The following is a 19,965-nucleotide window of genomic DNA, read 5'->3' on the forward strand; positions in this document are numbered from 1 at the left end:
TTGTACTTCATCATCCTCATGACCCTCCTTTGGACACTCTCTTATATCTTAAAGTCTTATACAGTGGCACCCAGAACTGCCCCCAGCACTCGAGGTGAGGCCACCCCAGCCCAGAGCAGAGCAGGACAATCCCCTCCATTGCCCAGCTGGTGATGCTGTGCCTGATACCCCCAGGACACGGGTGGCTCTCCTGGCTGCCAGGGCACTGCTGCCACAGGTCCAACTGGGCATGGACCAGGACCCCCAGGTCCCTTTCCACAGTGTTGGGAACTACCATTTTTCAGGACAAAGGCACCACCACATAGACTTCCACCTCCTGTTGTTTGCCAACACTTGGAGCACAGTGTAGAAATACATACTGACCAATGAGACCTAGAGGGGTTCTATAAAAACTGAAAAAAAGAGGCAATATTCCTACTAGAATATAAAGATACAAAATGGGTACATTGATCACAGCCATATTTTCCATAATCACTATTAATGTCCACAAAAGCTCAACATGCCCCAGCTGTGTGCTCTGGGAGCCCAGAACCCCCCGAGTGCTGGGCTGCATCCAGAGCCCCGTGGGCAGCAGGGCAGGGAGGGGATTCTGCCCCTCTGCCCCGCTCTGCTCAGACCCCACCTGCAGGGCTGCATCCAGCTCTGGGCTCCAGCACAGCAAGGACAGGGACCTGCTGGAGCCAGCCCAGAGCAGGCACCGAGGGTATCCCTAGAATCCCTTACAGTACCTGAAGGAAGCCTACAAAAAAAGCTGGAGAGGGGGACTTTTTACAAGGGCACATAGTAATAGAAGAGGAAGAATAGATTTAAGCTAAAAGAAGATAGATTTAGATTAGATATTAGGAATAAATTCTTTACTGTGAAGATGTTGAGGCACTGGAACAAGTTTCCCATAGAAGCTGTGGATACTTCATCCATGGAAGTGTTCAAGGCCAGGTTGGATGGGGCTCTGAGCAACCTGGTCTAGTGGAAGGTGTCCCTGCCCATTGCAGGGGGTTGGAATGAGATGGTCTTTAAGGTCCTTTCCAACACGAACCATTATGATTCTATGATAATTCAATGATTGCTAACAAGACTTGTCCCACTATTTCTCTCTATTTCCAATAACCCAGAAATACAAAAACTGATTTTCAGAATTGCACATAAAAAAAATCAGTAGGAAGAGTTTAGTCAACTGTTCCAACACAAAAACTGATGAAGAGGAGGTATTTTTTTGTCTTCCTTAAAGCAAGTTAACATGACTGTATTCCTGAATTGACTTCTAAAATCTCAGTAATCACCATTATCTCATCTAATCATTATTACGACTAAATTCATAAAGCATTCCACCTTTATTTTTTTATTCTTTCCTAGATTAAACTGAGTTTACCCTTCTCTAGCATGTAGTTCTTTTTATGTCTACCATCTGACATTTTGTGACAAACAGAATCACTATACATGTTAAATACTGAACTTCAAGTGGAATAGAAGCATAAACACCATTGATTCCTCTTCAGTTGGAACACTGGCAGTGAAAGACTGCCCAGTTTCTGATTAATGGACAAGACTACTTAATACTGAAAAATCAAAAAGGTAAGGCTAAACAAGGCTATTCTACTATCTTTAGTTTGTTGGATAAAGTGCAATAAAGGAAAATTATATTTATTTATTCAACCTTCACACAGACATTGAATCAATGTTTGCCATACTCTGCAGCCACAGGTTTCAAATTCAAGCAGATTCTGAATAATTCTCCTTTTTTCTCACTTAAAGCATTCTAATTACCAAATAATATAACAATATTCAGACACTTCCCTGTACATTGAAGTGATAAAGGTGAATTTCACATTGGAAAAACATGACTGTCCACTCCACCAATAGTTAATTTTTCTTAAACAATAGTAATATTTTCTACCTTCACATTGTAGAGAAGTACTTATAAATTCTTGCTACAGCTGATAATAGTCAAAAACATATCTGACTCAGATATTAACTTACATTTTTGTTTTCAAGCAAGCTGTTTAAAGCTCTGCCTTGTGTCTTATATATTTAATCCTAATTCTTTAGAAGCACTTGAAAGAGAAAAAAATTGTTGCTCATACATTAAACACTGAACCCTAAATTCAGAGTAGAACAGAACAGAATATGACAAGACTTGATATACTTTAGGGTTCTTTTCTTCTAGATTTGTATACATAATGTCAGCTATAATTTTTCAGGTCTCTTTTAACTCTGTTGCACTCCTAACAGAACTGCAGCTGCTCTTTATTTATTTTTATCCTTTTTTTTTTTCCCTGTTCATAATATACAGTGTGTCTGGCTCATTTTCAAGCTATTGAAATATTTCAGTTCTAAAAAGAGTACAATAGGCCATAACCACTTGCATGCTTATGCTTAGGAAGCCTCCCTCCCTCCTCTCCTCAATCTTCTGAGAATTTCTGAAGTATAGAAACAAAACTGGAAATTCAAGTGTATGTCTTAAAACAAGTTTGGTTTGTGTCATTTTAGCTTGTTCCCTTCTGAGATTAAAATACTGTACAAAACAAGTAATTCTTGTGGCACTGCTCCTGGAATTATGAAATGCAGACATCTACAAAAAGCGTGACACTGACACACAACCATCTAAGTTAAGTTTTATAAACTTAAGGCCTGTTCCGTTTCAGCTCCAGAGACAGCTGTCAGTGTGTTGAATTTATCCAAAAGCATACATCTCAATGGACTTTCTTCATTTAGGTTAGGGAAAAAAGAAGCTTGTGGTGGACAAATTATATCAAAAGTTTCCTTGTAGAGCTTATTAGTAGTGCTTGTTTTAGAGACTGGTTGTCTTTTCTAATGTTATTTTATGTATGGCTGTTAGAACCTGATATACTTCAATGAACCATTGAAAAAATCCAAATGATCAAATTTTATAAATCATGGTCGGATTTTACACTGGTTAAATTTTTTTTAGATTGCTACTGCAAAGCCCCTTAGTCTCCTCCCACAAAGTCATACTGTTTTTTAAAAAAAATATTTTTTTTTTAATGCCACAAATATTTTCCTTCCTGCAGATAAATGAACAGTAATTAAAAATGCAAAACTAATTAATATGTTACATTATATGAACCCATAATTCCAGGAAGGAGCAAAGCAAACTCTTTATTTGGAGTGCAGAAAGAAACAGAAACCTGTGGTGAGTTAGGATGTTAAATGAGGAAATAATTTTAACTGTCTTATTTTAAGCAGTTATACCTACAGCATTGGATGAGATTGCCTGTAAAATCTGGGCAACATTATTTGCTTTAAATGCATACTAATAGTTTTTTATTTACTAAATGAGTGGCAAATGCATGATTTATCAAATGGTCCGCACTGAAAGTCTCCTCAGCAAAGAAGGGATGTTGCACAAACAATGCTGGATTTGCTACCACATGTTATACCACGATTTAATTTTAATAATAAAAACAATGTCACTTTGAGGGTGGAACAGAAGCATAACAAGAATCTACCTCTTTGTCCCATATTAAAAGTAACTTCCAAAGTTACTGTCAATGGAGCAAGTATTCAAGCTGTATATACTCAATATCCCCCCAACTTCAAGAATTTCAATGGAAATTAAACATCCATGATTCAGCTAAGCAGCATCCCCACTTTAGATCAGCCCTCAAAGAGCAGGTCCAACAATTATTTATAAGTATGCCTATCTTTGCTTTTAGGTAAAAGCACAGCAATGACTGGAAGGGCCTGAGACCCTTCTTGCATCCTCGTGTCTGAAAGGCAGCACATTTCTCATGTGATTCCTTTCCAAGAGTTCTCAGAAGATGAGTTATAGATCCCTGGTAGAACTCCTGGACAAAGGGAGGACACGTTATACTCTTGGCAGTATAACTATCGCTGATCAATTTAGCAGAAGCATGTAATTAATAGCACAAGGTCAAATGATTCTGAGAAACCTTGGTTCATCTCAGCTTAACCTCTCATTTCAAATTCTGTAGTTCTGAAAACTCAAACCCCAGTTGATGTTTGGTCTTCAAGCCCATGAATACAGAACTGAGGCCCATAACTCTGCTGTAGGCTCTCCAGAGCACCCAGTAACTACTGTTAACCTGAGGCACACAAGCACTTAGAGTACTCTTATGAATGAATGACAGAAGTGTGCTTTTCATTTCCAAAGTCTTAGTCTTGTCACATGTAAAATGTGGCTTAAATCTTAGATCCCTTAAAATCTCAAAACCTTAAACATAATTATTTCTTAGTTAGTAATTAATGCCTGCCACAGTGGTAACTGTGTATTCAATAATGGCAGTTGCAAGGAAAATACAGTCCTGAACATCAGAGCCCCAAGTTTCTTAGTTAAAATGTGGCTCCTAGGGCTCCTTTGCTCCCCAGAGCAGGAAAAGGGACTTAGGGAGACAGCCAGGCTGTGAAAGGTGGAACATCCTCAACAGCCACAATGGCTGGAAAGCCAGAAATACCAACCCTACATGCTGCATGTGGCACAGCTTGATTTGCTCTTTCGTTTTGGTTGGTCTTTTCTTGTTTGTGATAATTGGAATAGCCAATATACATCTACAAACGACTTTGGTTCTGGTGAACTGGCTTTTGCCCAGGTGACCTCATTTCAGCAGAGAATCCCAAACCTGCCCTGCACAAAGGTTTTTTTGAAAAACCCTTGCCCTGGAATTCAATGGGAACAGAGGTGAACTGCACAGACAGCCCTCCTACCTCCAAATAGAGAAGATGGGGAGGAAAACCAGGAGAGGAGATTTTATCAAGGCTTTCCTCGCAGAGAACTAAAGAGCCTATACATCCTAAAGAACATTTAAGGAGCCTGCCCCAAGCCTGATGGCAAAAAACATGTCTGGAAATCACCAGTTCTAGGATTGTCTCATTCACATTTTAGGCAGAAAACCGTGAGTTAGATTGAAAGTAATGTATTAGTTCTGAAGTTACCACTGTGTGAAGTATGGGCAAGAGGCTTGGTAGTGCATTGATGTAGGTCTGCTTAAGCCCATGGAGCTAATCTCTGTTTTTGTACTACACTGAGAGAGCTTCTCGATTTTTTTTCCACCATATTTAAAGTAAACAATGGGCTGAAATGACAACTCTTATCTTCAGATGTTTATCTGGAATTACTGCCCTACAGCATGCAGGCAACTCTCTTAGGCAAGTAAATCCTTTCATTTCTATCTGTGTATTAAATTCAGAAGAATCAAGTGTTTATTCATAAACCACAGACAAGATCTGGGATAAAAAAGAAAGACTACCAACATTACTTCAACTGCAATGAACAATGTGCTGGACATTTACACATGCTTATTAGCAAGACAACAGAGAATGCTAGCTCTGCTAATATTGCTTTTCAGCATAGCTTTAGAATAATGATTTTTTTAAAAGATAAGTTTGATCTGTAATTCAAATCACACTGTATCTTTGATTTGCTACCCCCTCCTCCCCTCACACTCTTTTCTCCTCCCTCCCCCCAAAAAGCTTTATATAGAGTGGCTGGAAAGCAAAGTAGGGATCTATGCAGACACTATCCATCACATTTCTGTCTTAATTGAATGACACCAGAATGAGATCGATAAAATGTAACAAGAGACAGCTTTGCATTTCCACACTCACTTATTCTCCCTCTCTATTACTGCCAGCCATCACCGTGACCAGAAAGCCTAAGTATTGAGTCTGAACGTTGCTGCCAAGCAAGCTGTTAGTATATGAATAAACTTGTCAGGAAAACAATAAAACTTACAATACTGGGAAAGGCCAAAATGTCAAAAGGCTGCTGCAAGCAGCATTAAATATGCTGCTTTTAAAGCTGAACTATAGAAACATATGAAGAGTTTCTAAATAACATGGGCCCTGGCAATTCTTCAGATATTATTCCCCTCATTCCCTCAAGACATGTCTGTGTGCGTGTGTGTGACCGTCTGACATGCAGTTGTCGTGACCTCTTGGCGCAAATCTGCAATTTCAACAATAAGCCCACACCAGCTGTGATTTCCCTATGTTCAAGGATTCTGAGATCTCCAATGCATTATTGATAACCTCGTTGCTGTGCTAAAAGCAGAGGCTGACGCACTCATAATCCCAGACTTTTCCTGAAAAGCTCCAGCTTCATATACCAATCGATCATGAGAAATAAATGAAAAAAGCCCATTTCAAAATCAGGCTACACTTTGAGTATTGCATCCATTTCAGTATGCATGCTAAGTAAAAAATTAAGCTTTTTTCAAGCTCCTCTTTTTTTCCTAACCTTCAATTATGATGATCTTTTACTCCTGACCCTGTTAGGGTAATGCTAGATTATCAGGAGCATAATTCAGATGTCAGCTTTGGAGTCACATTTATATTTAAAGTGTACATTGCTTTTGTAGCTAAACTCCCCAAGCAAAACTAGGTATTCTACTAAGCAGTAAATGAAGGAGCTAATAGTATAAAAAAATACAATAAAAAAGGAACAAGCTACATCAAGTGAATACAGTAAACAAGAGCACTTATAAAGACAGGAAGAGGAAAGAGTTAACAATAGTAAAACTGCACAGGATACAGCTTTAGTTATGCATAATTAGGAACCTCTTGGAATCTGAAAACACAAGTATCGCCAATTTTCTGGTCTCAGTTTAATACGTAAAGAAATGCTCAGACGTTGCATCACAGGAAATATTCTCTTCATGTTTCAAGACAGACTGTCATATTTCAACTTGAAACACAATTAGATATTAAAAGAATTGCTTGTACAAGTACAAGCACTTCTGCCAGGCACTATTAAAATCCAGCTGATGAGACACTTGGCCTCTTAGCTTCAATACATAATTCTTCATGCCTGGTTGACTATGTTGCATTATTTCTTCATCATTACGTCCATGCTCAGTCTTTTTTTTTTCCTTATCTTTTCTTCATGTACCAACAATCAAATATGACTTTGCTGGAGGTAGGAGACTGAGACAGCCATGACTTCTGAAAATATAAATATTCCTCAAGTCATCCTTATTTAACAAATGTAAGCATGCAACAACTTTAGTGTCAGTTAATTTTTTTTTAGAAAGTATATTTATACAATAGACCCAAAAGGAACTAATTTTTAATAATATACCAAATTTAAAGCAAAATTACTTTAATGATCACTAAATAGGTGGTATTATTAAAAGTATACTGAAAAAAAATCTGTATATACTTCTCATCTTTCAGAATAGTATCTTAACCTGGATTATCAATAGAAAAACTAAACTAAAATGAATTTCTAAATTTGATGACTGTCCCCTGAGTTTATAGCCACCCAGACCAACCAGGACTTGTTAAGATTAATATATTTTCTTTAAAAATTCCTGCTGAAAATCCAGAAAGTACTAAGGTATGATTGCAAACTTCCAATCACAGAAATCAGAGCTGCAATGTCTTATATGTATAGCAGATAATGCCTTATTAGTCTATGGCCAATATTAAATACTGGTATAAAATCATCATATATTAAATACTGGTATTAAATACCGGACATAAAAATCATAGAATTTGCCAGAAAAACTGCCAACATTCACTGAAGGGAAGTAAGCTGCAAAGTCCTAATGCCACAGTTTCATGGAAGTAACAACACCATGACCTCAGGGTGCCTACAGAGTCAGTGAGAAGAAAATGGCCACTCTAAAAGGTCAAAAGAAGGATGCCCAGACTGTCTTGGAAAAATCCCACATTAGATGCTCAATTTGGGTAACAGAAGCAGGATGGTGTGGTTGGCCCTCTGGAGCACTTGCATTGCTGTGAAGAGCAAACTGATCAGGCAGCACATATTTTACCCTGGTGCCTACTCTGTGAAGGCAGGGAAAAAATAAAATTTTCCACATCCAAAAGGGGCACTGCAAACTAGGGGCTGAGAGCAATAGGGTTCCTTCCCTCCTCTTTCCTTGCTTGTATCAGTGGACAAGAACCATAGACAAAAGTTGAAGAAACACACCAAGTACAAGCTAGACACTATTTATGACAAGTGCAATATGAATGACTCAAGATAGCTCCCAAAGATGTCAAAAGAAATGGAAAGCAATTCTAAGGAAATTCTAATTTACTTCCTTTTTAAGTTACATTTAGAAGATTTGGGATTTCCAAGAACACTTGCAAATTTCACAGATTTCCATATGAAGACAGAGCCTTCTCCTCAATCAATTCCATCCATGTGGTAAATTTCTCAGTGGTTTACAATAAAATGTTTTATAAACTGAGTCTCTATTTCATCACAACACATAAAAACCATAAATTTAATCCCACATCAACATCAATTTACAGAAGTGTTGTTTTGCTTTCTAGTAACCTACGTAAATGTGTTCAGCTATCATTCAAAGGTCATCTTTGTCATGAAGACTATCCCTCTCTCCAAAGAGCTATCCTTTCATTTTCATTGGTTTTCAGTGTGGTTAGTTCAGCATAAATGGCTGCTCAAATGGCAGCCCAAGACAACACTTTTTCAGGCACTGACAAGCAAATGCTGTGGGCAGATTCTCCGGCAAGATTAAATTCACATTTTTATACCACAGATTGCACTGTTCTGCCTAATTCTAGTGATCCTAGTTTGATCCTGATTTTTCTCCTCTTCCTTTCATTTATTTGTGAGGAGAAGTCATACTGTTTAGCTGAGGTTAGCTTATTATCTATGACAAAACTCAAAATACCTAAGTTTAGAACATAAAGTCTGTGTAGGCACTGCAAGGGAGGAGCTGCTTCCCTCCCTCTGAGCACACAAACACAGAAGTTTGAAGTCCAGCAATACCATCTCCACATTCAAGTAAAACTAAATAACTAAATTTTTCTCCCTCCTTTTTCTCAAAGCTTCTTTTAGGGGGGGAACATATTTTTTAAAATCACGTCAAAAAGAGGTAACAGTTTGTTTTTAAAATTCAGTGATTCTAAAGATTTATTTAAATAATACCACCATGACTGAAATATTAACATATTAATAAATATTCATTAATATATAAATAGAAAAAATGTCAAGCATAACTCATGACAAAAGATTAAAAAAAACTTTAAGGATTAGTGAATCTTTCTGAGTATAACTTAGTAAAACTTTCTGAGTATACTTGAGATTATACTTAAATAGAACTTTGTCAGCAACCTCAGAGACAATATTTTATCCTTGGTGCAACCCTCTACAGGTAAAAGGTACCATTCTCTCAGTTTAGCAGTACAAGATTAGACAGCAGAGAAATATGGATAATTTGTGAAACTATAAAAGCTCAGAGACTACTTCCTCCTATATTTTGAAAGCCATTTGGCTTTTATTAATTTTTATTCATTTATTCTTACAAGGCCCCTAGAACTCCCACTAGTAGACCACTAGTAGTCATTTTGATATTTAGCATCACTATTCTACTTTACAATATGATGTTAATATCAAATTTTGCAACATATATTCTTTTTTTTATTTATTATTCTTAGAAAACAAAAATATAACACACAGTCTGTTTTTTCCATAGTTCTTGTATAAAAGAATAAAACACAAATAAATACTGCTCTGTACCAAAAACTAGTTACATTAACAGGTGGAAAGTATGATGAACAATTCTGTGGTGTAATTCTAGTCCACTAAAAAGAACACTTTTTTCTCAAACACACTCTAAAATCACAGGAGAGAGTTAAGGAGGTTTTAATTGGTGAAACAAAGCAAAATCCAGATTTTATAAAGTAACTGCTGAGTAAGTTTCTAAGTAAGTAAGTACTTTGATATGCAAAACTATTGTTTTACCACATGAATCAATTAACACATTGTGTTACTAATGTTTCTTTCATATCAAAATGACTTCAAGCTCTTAAGCAAATAACATTTATATTCTTTCAGGAAAAATCATGCCAGAAATGTGTTTTTTATCACATTTCTATAAGGCAGTTACGGCATACACTAAAGAAAAAAAGTTGAGCCCAACACATTACCACTAAGCATATTTATGGAGAAGGAGAAATATAGAAGAGACTTGAACTTAATACTGTAGGGCCATTAATTAGCATCAAATGAAAGAAAAGCAATAAAGCAATTTTGTCACCAATTACTGACAATTTGCCTAAGTACGATCATTAATTTGAGATAATATAAACCCATGAAATTAAGGGACAAAAACTATTTTAATCAATATTTCTTGCTAATCTCTTCCCACTTATTTAAATACTTTCAGGAGTATCAAAATGTTTGAAAGTTTTAAACGCTGCAAGAAAAATGGAAAAACATATGGCTATAATTTCCTATCTAAAAGTTGCTGGCTTTTGCTTTGGGGCTCTTTTCTTTTGTGGCTGAAAATAAGGAAAACAAGGGCAAATAATATTGTGACTCTTTGGAATTAACACAGTCAAAACATTTGCTTTTTTTACAGTTTTCCTACTGTTTTAGGGAGTGTTCATGAAAGGAAGCCTGTTTAGGAGAGCCAGAAGTATCACTGTTTTATAGTTTGATTAAGGAATTGCCACTATTCACTGACATTATTACCAATATACTGACACAAGATTAACACGAAGGGAGTATGAATTTTATCCTTGCACTGGGATAGGTTCCCAAAAAGAACGGACAAGACCCCCAGCAAAGCCCCGTCACCCATCCCCCGGCAGAATTCCCGGCAGGAACATCCCGCACTGGCTGCCATTGGCGGAGAGCGATGGCCCGGCAGATGTGGCCACAGCTGCCTGGCCTCCCGTCCTCCCTGTGCCTTCCCAGCACAAGGTCACCCTGCTGCACAGCACATTTAATCTGTACAGCCACTCAGGGCGGCCTCCCGAGCGCCGCCGACCCTCCGCGATGCTCTAAACGCCCAAAAAACGGGTGATGGATGGATGGATGGATGCGTCCTCAAGGCACAGTTGTGCCAAACTCTCCTAAGGCTGGGGATGACTTTTATTAACAGATGCACTTTCTGGACTCCCTTTTCCCTCAGCACTTTCCAGGAAAGCAAAACAACCTTTTGATCAATGTCGATAGGAATTTGGGAAAGAAATTACACGCGGAACACCTCCGCGTCTCCCAAAAAGACCCACCGAGGAAACTTACAGTTTAATCAGCATCCATATCAATTCATAAACCTCGGGTGCTAGAGTACAAATAAACACTCTAAAGGGTTTTAGCTGCAAGGAGATAAGATCTCTCCCTGGGGAGACGGCTAGAAACTGCTCCATTGCCTTTGTGCAGACTACTGGAATGTGCTTGCTTTTCATTTCGGTCTTTGTGTCTGGCACTCAGGCCTCACAGGCAGTGTCTTAAGCCATGCAGGGTCAGGGCAAACAGAGAACTGCATTCATGGACAGATCAAGTTTATGTGAGAATCTGCTCCTCCTGTGCCCTCAATTTCCATTTGAATTGTTAATAAAATCTCAGCCTGAAAGCACATGATCCCATCAGTGGGGAAGTCATGCAGAGAATCCTCTAGCTCAGAAAAACAAAATTTCTTTATCTTTTTCATCCTCCTCCTACATTCGTGGGAATTATGCCATGTAACCCCCCTCCTAAAGTAACCCCCCTCCCCCAGCACAACACCTGATTGCCAGCCCACAGCTTGCACTAAAAAGCAGTGGGGGTAAGAAGAGGAGAGAAAGAAGGGGAAAAGATGGAGGAGCAATGCTCAGCAAAATCACAACCACAATAATTGCACCTTCGTAGCAATTTAAACACTCCCAGACACCTTCAGGCAAAAGGAAACACAAATATTTCAATTTTAAAGTTAATTTCCAACAGCTGATAACACCAGCTGCAAGACTTTCCCATAGCTTTATGACACTGCATGAACTACAGGGCCACAGAGATAATAAAAGGTCACACATAAAGGAAAGAACAGAGCCATACCCCAATTAACTTGGTCTCCCCATGCAAAAACTGTACAGGAACAAGAGCAGATATTTGCTGCAGGCACCAGACATGCATCTCCTAACCTTGCCACGGTCTAACTGGGCCTCTTGTTTCTTCTGCCTGTGCTCCTTGCAAACTGGTTTAATATTGAACGCTTTTCAGAGGGATGGGCTGATGAACGAAAACATGAATTTCCTGCTTGCCCTTTAAGGTGGGTTAAAGGGGGTGCTAGTAATCAATTACAGAGCAAAAAGCAAAAGAGACACTAAAGACTTTAAAAAATGGATGTCATAAAGTTTGCATGCTGTTATCTAACCAAAACACTCTACTTCTTCCCCAAAACTGGGGTTTTTTTTCTTTTGAAGGTACAAAATAGAATAGAGTGTTAAAGTAAAATCTGTGTGAAATGCAATGACAGATTGCAGATGAGAGATTGATGCAGTTTTCACTTGTTCTTTAAAGCAGCACATCAGCCCCAGAAAAACAATATCTGCACTAAATATACAGTGGAATTTAAAATCTTGTGGTTATGAGTTTTGCATGCTCCTAACTTTGGCCTCCACTCCCTCCTTCTCATGCTCATTTGGAAGATATCTCTGTTTGCAGTAATCACTGGAATAAGGAATGTTTTAAGGCTGAAGCTGACTGTCTGGGACCAATCTTGCTCATCACTTCACTCACCAAGGCTTCCTTTTCTGCCTGGTGACCACAAAAAACTTGATCCTTGCAGCAAGTACAAACTTCTGGAAAAGTAGATTAGACCTTTGCCTACCTCTGAACAGTGCTTGTCTGAATCATTAGTGCATACTATTAATCAAAGGATATTGTTATTGTGATAGTATCTCATACTCAAAAGCTGATTTTAGAAGAATACAAGTATTTCAAAGTTCTGTAGGCCTGGGGGTCTCCTAGTTTGGACTGAATGGGCTCACAAAACCAAAATCCATCATCTGTAATATTCCTATCAATAAAGGATATATCATAGCAGGGTTGAGGATGGACTTTGCTATTACATAATTAAACTGGCTTTGTTCTAGTCTAGAGCTTACACATTTTTAGCTAGGGCTGGTGGAATTGCTCCTTGGGAGATACAGCCAATGGACAGAGCCCTTAAATCTGTTCACCAGGTGTCTGAAAATAGATCATGGGTATTATTAATTACTTTGTTAGCCACAAGTCCTTTAGCAGTGTATGCAAACATATTTGACCTTGTGACACAATTTTTAACTGACCGATAGGAACAATCACCACTCGTTATTGGCAATGCGTGGCTGGTCACTTAAAACACAAAATTGTGCTCTTTTCCTGGCTGGGGAGAAAAGAAGTCCTTCTCTGTTTGTTAATGCTCCACAAATGCTTGCAACTGCCTAAGGAGTCAGTTAAAATGCTTTGTTCTAATGGGACTTTCTAGCAAATACTTGCTGCAGGTTGGTTTTTTCCCCACATGATCTGGTGGCTGGTGAGTGTGGCTGTGACTTCACATTATGAATCCCTGGAGAGCTGGAGAGGGAACAGAGGATGAGCTTCCTCACACCAATATATGCACACTCACAAGAACACACCAAATGCCACATGGAATCTACAATTTCAACACATTGTCTACCCATGTGACAGGATGTTTACAAGCCTTGCCCAAATGACCTCTTCCTTTTTTTACCTGAGTATAAACTGAGAGAACTTCCCTTCTGTTGTTGGTTTTTTGGTTTTTTTTCTGTACAGTCACCCTCTCCTCATTCAAACACTTCCTTAAAACTCTGTTCTCTTGGATAGTTTGTTGATGCTCAATCGTATTTTATGGGTACAGTGAAAGCTGCCAAATCACAACACTAAATACAAAAACTGAGAGCAACTGCAGAGCAGAAGAATGTCCTTTCATTAAATCCACACCAAAACTGCAATTCAGTGTGCATGTGGGTACAGGGAGGAAAAGAATATCCTAGCAGGAAGTTGCATTAAAATTATGCATCATGTATGCACAATTCAGAGCTAAAATCTCTTGTCTTTATCCAATTTGAAATAACAAATTTCACTGTTCTAATAGGCTTTTGCCATAAAATAAAGCTAAGAGGAAAAGTGAAGGAAAAAAAAAGGCAGAAAATTAACCTCATCTTATAAAAAGAAGGCAGATCCACTAAAATGCAGGCTCTGCAAAACAATCTGTTAAAGTTCTCATTTATTTTCTTCCAGGAGATTAAAGTATCCATCATGGGAATCGTGAAAAATATTAGACTTTTCACAGTAGAATTCAGCAAATTAACTCACACCTTGCAAGTTCTAGCTAAATGTCTTTACTGAAGAGACAGCTTTCTCCAATATCTTCCTCTTTCCTACATTGCCTTACATATACATACTCTAGATACAGTATATATTCCTTGCATGACTGTCTGTGAACTTACAGAGCTCCAAATACTGAGATGGATTGGTTCCTTTTTGGTTTTTTTAATGTAAGAGAACACTCTAAATGTTTATACTAATAATATAATAGAATTAAATTATTAGGGTTAATAGATTTATTTTTACAGGAGTTTGAGATCAATATCTAAGCAATTAACGTTGGTACTTCATGAATCACTAAACTGTTTTCTATAAAATAGTGAGATTTACAATGGCTAAACCCCAATAAAACATCAACAAAATAAAGCTTATCCACTAATTTTAAATAATGTCCTTGTAATATTGCAACAATGCTCTCTAAAATTAATTTTGAATGCTATTTTGTCAGCTGATAAGCAAAACACATCCCTTCTTAAGGAGAAGATTATAACCAAAGCACATAGTCAACAGACTGTCTTTCAACAAAATCTAAAGCACTAAACAAATATACACAGAAACAACAATGCTGCCTAACTCCTCTCTTCTTAGAACACACGTTTTTCCTGCCTTGAGTGTATACAGAAGCAATTTAGACCCTAGCTCAGGTCACCCCAATCTCGGCCACTGTGGACTTGCCCTTCCATGGTTTTGCCTGACTACACTGCACAGGGAACATACACAGTGTGACCAAGGACGTGGATTCAAAATACTGATTGACATAATTTGAACACATCTTTGGAAATGAGATTACAGACTTAGTTAAATCCCACTTTCACCTTCCCACTGGTGAGGGTGTATCTTTGAATAACAAAACCACAGCTAAGCAAGTTGTTTGGGTTTGTTTAAACTATATAAAATATTTTTTATTGGAGAAATAACACCTACATTTATTTGAGTTCTGTCACTAAAAGCAATCTAACTTTTGCATTTAAAACGGTGTTCATGAAAATTAACATTTGAAAGTACTTATCAAAATTTACACTGATGCCGTTTGAAGTAGATCTTGGGAGGGTGTGTTTTCTTATAAATATTTACTTTACTCTCTGTAAAAAGATGGTGGAAAATGATGTGCTCATTAGTCCCCACAAACAATAGAACGTGAACACAAATGTTCACCAGCAAATACAACAGATTTTCTAACACGTCTTAAAAATGTTTAAAACCCAGGATATTATTTTATTAATTCTAGAAAATACCTAGAAGACTGCTTGTGGTAGAAAGCTGGAAAAAACCAATACCAATGCCTCTGTGGAGCAGCCAGTCACCATCCTAGCTTGCACATTTTCTTCTGTGAGCTCAAGCACTGTGAGGCAGCCTGAGTTGCAGATGTATAAACCAAGAAAACCCAATAGAACAAAGTGAGAAAGCAAAACTCTGATGTTACTGCTCCCCATTCCTCATGCCAGCTGCAGCACTGCCCAGGGTGGGAGAGCAAGGCAGAACAAACAAGTTCACGAGCACCACTGCATCTAAAAGATAGCAGAATTGTTGCAGGATATGCACAAATTGAGCCTCTCTATGCCACCATATGATCAAAATTCAGTATTTTTATTTCAGTGGCAATGTCCAGTATCTCTAATGTAACTGGAAGCTTCACCTGGTGTGACTTAGGTCTGGTTTAAACAAGCGAGCTTTCAGGAACAGATGCAACAAACAGTTTCATTGCTTTTTCATTCTCTTTGTTGTCATTGCCCCTCCTCTGCTGGGGATGGTGAGGTCCTGTACCTGCCTCTATCACCTGTGTTTGCACTGCCAACAGTGCCCTGGCCTCTGCTGGCATTTCCCTCACTTGCCTTCATCTATCCAGCATGGATAGCAGAGGCAGCCAAGACAGAGAGGCATCTGTGGCTTGTGGCACCTGTGCTGACAGGGTCCTAGGTACCCCAGGCACACCTTGATTGGGTTTTCACAATTCTCCAACTCAGCTGGGTGTAGCAGGCCATGAACTTGCTCCTTTTCCATAAACTGTTCCCTTTTAGAACAATTAATAAAGTTCACTGCATTGTCTCTTTCAAGTCACACACTCCTCTATGTTTCCAATAACACGGCAGTATATTTTATTGTAGATTTGGAGAAAGAAAGTGCCAAAAAAGGAGAAAAAAAATCAGAATCCTAAGTTTAGTTCAGAGGTCAAGTGAGTACTTATTTAAATTCATTACATACCTATTTATCCATGAAGATCTGGAGTTTGTTGAAGACCAAAGAGGTCTGAAGGTTTAACTTTGAAAGACACACATCTGGCACACAGTGACTTCCTACTGCCAGAGGTCCTGTGTGATTTTTAATTTCTGTGCTGACCAAGCAAGATTAAAAAGTTTTCCACAGGATAAGAAAACAACCTCAGCAGTTGAGTATTCCCCCCTCTTTGAAGCTCTTCTCAAGCACAAAGCAGTTCTGCAATTTCTGCAATTTATAACGTGAAATAATTTCAAATGGGTATTAAATTACCTCAAAATTATCAGCTCAAATCAATATATATATATTTATAGTGAACAGTGGCAAGCCTGCAGTACAAGAAGGATGAATAGCAGAGCTGATTTTACAAAGCATAAAAGGGAAGCATGGGGCAGTTGAGCCATTACCATCTGACACAGCTGATATAGCAAGAGGTCCTCACCTCTAGCTGAGATTAATGAGAAATTGGGTCTTGCAACACCTGATGATCCTCAGAAACTTAGATGATTATGGTGGGTGCTCAACTCAGAAAGGTTGATTTGCTGCAGCAAAATATTAGAGAGTTCTGGTTTTCCCGTCTAGAGGAATACTAAAACTCAATGCTGGAAACAGCAAACCCTGGAAATACTTTGGGCTTATTCCCTCTGGATGCTGCTCTGTGGCCAGCTGGTCTCAGACCTCTCCCTTGTCAGCAGCACCACTGCAGCCACTACAAACTGAAGAGATTGGTTCCCACTCCCCTGGTGCAGCTCCTCTGGAGGTGACAAAATCCAGCCAGGATTATGGCTAAACACATGATCCTGGGAGGCTTTATATCTCAGGGTTCATTATGGCTACTGACAGGGGTCAGCTTCGTTGTTCATCTTTGGGGACATCTTCAGGAATCTCTTCTCATGAAGTATCTTAAGGAATTTCTGTGCTACTAGAAATTCTATAAGCCTGTGATTAAGGCAACAGTGAGTGAAGTTAGCACACCTAATCAAAATTGTACACAAAAAGTACAGTAGGAAAAAAAAATTAGATGATCAATCACCTCTTATTGCAAATTTTAAAAAAGAAATGAATGAAAGCAGAAAAAGATTCCCTTAAGTGGTCCAGCTAGCTAAAAGCTTGAGGAAACAGGAGTGATAGTCCAAGAAATGGTTGCATCCAAAATGAATAAGTCAAAAGGGGCATAAATCTAGGAAGTTAAAGTAAATAAATGGCATCAGAAGTACATTTAAAAAAAAGTACATTTTAAAATTAAATCAGAAAATCATGTATTTAATTCTGGAGGGAACAGCGTGTACCAGAGTATTGAGTTATACATTGCTGTATTGAAGAGTAGGTCAAGATCTTATCAGCTCTATTATGAGGAATGTCAATAAAAGACTGCACTATGATAAAATGTTTAATTAAAAATGAACAGTGTGCAACAGATGAACTCTTTGTATTATACAGAAAAAGAGTCAAATGGATTGTGTTCTCCAAGTTACAAATTGCAATGAATAATTTTCCTTCCATCAAACATTCTTATAACTACGAAACCCTGTATTAAAAAATGGATTTATTTATACTATATTTCTTTTACAAATTAGTGTAGGACTATACCTGCAGGATACTTAAAATACTTGAACATCTGGAACAACTGAGAGAAGAACACTAGGGTCTTGTTTTCTCAGTACTCTTTCAGGTGAATAATAAGTGGTTTGCTTTGGCAAGTTAATTAACAAAGCAAAATATCAATACTGGTTCAGTGAGTTGATCCAAAAGTGACAGGAACAAGCAAGACTCAATATTTTGGTTCATTACTTATATAATATACATGTGCTCACCATGACTGCCCTCAATATCTCTCACAGTTCAGTACAGAAGGTGACAAACAATGACACCAGGAAGAGCACAGGGAACTAAATGCAGCAGCACCCCTGGTAGACAGACATCATGAATCTTCTCTGGTGAAAATACTTCACCCCCATCCCCTCTGCAATGTTAACCATCTTAGACATGAGGCAGTGCCAGAGCAGGATACTTATCTATGAGAGTAAAGGCAAAGGAATTCAAGAAGGAAAATATGTTTTTTACACAGTTTTAAAGGAATGATGCAAAATGCAGGGAGCATAAAATGGCAAATTAGCACCATAGGACTAGGCAAAAATGGCTTAACACCTTCGTGGTCTTCCTTCCCAGCATAATTTTGTGTAACAAAGCACAACAGAACATTCATGTGGATGCTTGGGCCAGACCATGCAGAAGAGAATATTTTTAATACTCTACCCCCAACAAATTTCAAACTTCACTTCTAGCTTCAAACCCCCAGCAGAACATACAGATGCATATGGACACATACACTGCATAAACTGTGTACTTCTTAAAACCCAATCCAAACTGGGAGACATTTCTAATGAAAAACACTGTAAAAAATTCCCCAAACAAGGCACACCAATAGAATGAAACTTCTGATTAACCAGAGATATCGAAACAGATAAATTAGATAGCAGATGAGAGCACACTCAGCATTTCATATCTATCTCTTTTTCAGAACCAATTAATACTTGCATTAAGAAAATATCTCAGAGTCAGATATAGCTTTGGTGAAGGATTCATGTTTTTGAGAATCATTTAGCTTCATATGTCACACAACAATTTCAATATACTCTTATGCCTGTGCTGTACAATAAGTGGAATATATTAGAGCAAAGAGCTCCACTGGTCAGCTGATAGAAAAATAAAATTATGTAGAAAATAAGAATTCTGGTGCCCTCTACACATCAAAGGATGTGTAAGTTATGCATGACCTGTGGGCAGCACATGCTCCAGCTGTGGGAGTTTGAAAGAGTCTATTACTACAGCAAAGATAATACTAAAGTACATCTTTTCATCTATGGACAGACATAACTTATCAAATCCAAACTGCTAGTAAGGGGAAAATCCACAATATGCTCATTAAAGAATTTGCAGTCATAGAAACTGATGATATTAAAGAGCAATTAAGTGATCTAGTCTTCCTCTGAGTAAAGCCTTGTTTCTTGCAGTTCTTGCATAATAATATCTTATTTGGGTTAATAGGTTGCTGCCCTTTCCCTTGATAAGTTGTTCTGAAGCCCTTTATCTTTTCATCAGATACTATTTCCTGAGATTCAGAGTATAATTACCCATAACAGCACTGTCATATTTTAGGACAGAAAAATATAGGTATAGAATCATGTTTTCCTTTGAGCATAGGATATCCCAAATCAAGTACAAATAAACTTCAATAAGAGAGAATTATTACCTAAGAAGCAGATTTGGTCACAATATTAAAAACTAAGTCCTCAGAGGAGGTCTAGTTAGGGGCAGGAATAGAACAAATCTTTCACCAGGAGCCAGTAGAGATTCTCAGGGTCATGGCCTAGTTGAAATTAAGAGAAAAACTCCTACTGATTTCAATGGGGCCAGGATATGGTCCCCATATTCTGTCCATACTATATCATCAAAAATGTAAACTACAAATGAAGCATCATGAGGTGAGGTGCCTATAATTCCTAGTGTTTTCATCCACTCTAATAGCCAAGACCTCTCCCTGAACTCCAACAGAGGCAAATTAGTTCCACATGTCAGATACCGACTGTAATATTTTCCCTTACACTTGGTACACAGTGAGGGGATGTACTAGAGCATTGAGCAATTAATACATTTCTTTTTGTGAAATAATGCACAACAGAGCAACTCAGAAAAGATGCCTCTCA

The 19,965-nt window shown here is 38.1% G+C and overlaps 1 protein-coding gene across 21 annotated transcripts in view; it reads right to left on the minus strand.

Annotated features, from left to right (window-relative positions):
* LOC148224620 (uncharacterized) overlaps window positions 1-19,965 on the minus strand; it is a 319,037-nt gene that overhangs the window by 156,289 nt on the left and 142,783 nt on the right. The window lies entirely within an intron of this gene.

The sequence above is a fragment of the Sturnus vulgaris genome, chromosome 2 (genome assembly GCF_052056855.1).
Source record: "Sturnus vulgaris isolate bStuVul1 chromosome 2, bStuVul1.hap1, whole genome shotgun sequence".
Taxonomy (NCBI): domain Eukaryota; kingdom Metazoa; phylum Chordata; class Aves; order Passeriformes; family Sturnidae; genus Sturnus; species Sturnus vulgaris.